Raw genomic sequence first — 1759 nt, forward strand, 5'->3', positions numbered from 1 at the left:
TTCCTACTGATGGGGATGAACAAAAATGAGTCTAATCCTATATCCAATATAATTCTATGTATATTACTCAAAACTGTCAATGTAAAAAGTGTATGTATGAATTTGGGGTAATACATTGAAAAAATGAAGGCACTATTCTTTCTCTTGTACACTTCACTTGATTTGTCTGTAGATCTTCCAGTGTACCATCCACCGTAGTTGTAACTTTTAGTGCCAATAGTAACCCAAAAATGTCTTTGCACCATCCACACTAGGGAAATAAGGTGGTTCAAAATATATATGACGTAGGGCATCACAAGCACCTAGATATGATGGACCCTTCATTTCAGTGCTACCCATGGTTGTTACTACCAGCTGCTGATATGAGAAGAAAAACCTTTTCACCGCGGCTTCTATTGCCTGGAAGGCCAACAGAACATGTATTGTTGCAACATGGTAAGCACCTGAAGTGTTATGTGAGCGCAGTCCATGTGAATGAAACAAATGCATAAGTGCCTCCTGGAGCCTTGGTCCACCCTTTGGATCAGCCTCAACACCGATGACTTTGGGCACCAGATGCCTTAGTTCCTTGCATGCATTTGTAAGGTCTCTAAGGGGGGCAGACCGAAGGCAATATGCGCCTGCAAGCGTACTAGTGCTGCTAATTGCCAACTGGTGTTTAAGGCAAAGGAAATCATCTGGGTCCATCACTAGAAGCAAATTCACAATTTTTGTGAGCATGTTCCACATCCTTTCAACCATCCAACAGTCTGTGGATGCTCCTACGAAATCCCCAGAGTCTATTCTTTCATATACTCTCTGCAACAATTCTTGGCCTACAAATACCCACGCCTCAAAGATCTGGAGGACATTGCAAAGTTTGGCATCTTCTAGATTATGGAACTGTTTATGTTGTTTTAAAGAGTGCAAATATCTTGGCTTGCAGATTCTATCATATTCAAGAAGAGGCTTACCTGACATATTTGGTTCCCCCAGACCTAAAGTGAAGGGAGTCCTCTGCATATGGCCTTCAATGGCAAGCCATATTCTAGAAACCATAGCTTCAGTGCTTTTCCATGTACCCAAACGAGGAAGTAAGCTCTCTTCACTTGTTCTGCTAACCACAGGTAAAGCACCAGGTCTCTGCCATACCTCATGGAAAACTTTCCATGAGAGAATACCACTACTTACTGACAACTGAAGAGTGGGAACCTGCTTGTCATTTTCACAAATCATTGAAATCAACTCAATCTGGGAACTAATTAAGGATTCAAACCTTCTCTTCCATTCCTCTTTGTCAATGTAAGTCCTTGTGTCACAGAGGACAGACGAAACAAACTGAAAAGTAATCTCCAATGACTGTAAGGCAGCCTTTACCAACCCCTCTCTAGACCAACCAGGCCATTCCTTGAATTTCCACATGGCACTGAGCTCGGGGAGATGCACATACTGCTCGTAACCCGCACACTCCATGGGGGAGGGCTCTATGGATTCTTCAACAAAGGCAAAATAGGATGCCATTTTTTTACAGGACATATTTTTTCCCTGCAAACATAACGAGGAGAGTAAAGACACTAATGCTCTCCATATACCATAATCTAAAAAGAATAACATAATAATAGAATAAACACTAAAATACATTTTAAACACTAAAATTTTGAAAACTGGAATAGAATAAAATGTTCTTAAATCCTTGATATATTTAAAAAGCCATAATATATCAAAAAGCTATATATAATACGTTACTGGACAAAAAACATATCTATTTGTTGCAACTCAA

The 1759-nt window shown here is 40.1% G+C and overlaps 1 pseudogene; it reads right to left on the bottom strand.

Annotated features, from left to right (window-relative positions):
• Nucleotides 1-207: 207 nt before the first annotated feature.
• LOC149165499 (nematode resistance protein-like HSPRO2 pseudogene) lies at nt 208-1500 on the bottom strand (annotated as a pseudogene).
• Nucleotides 1501-1759: the final 259 nt, after the last annotated feature.

This window comes from Pinus tabuliformis, chromosome 5_1, assembly GCF_031772625.1.
Source record: "Pinus tabuliformis cultivar Carrire ecotype Pingquan chromosome 5_1, CPIR1, whole genome shotgun sequence".
NCBI classification, from domain to species: domain Eukaryota; kingdom Viridiplantae; phylum Streptophyta; class Pinopsida; order Pinales; family Pinaceae; genus Pinus; species Pinus tabuliformis.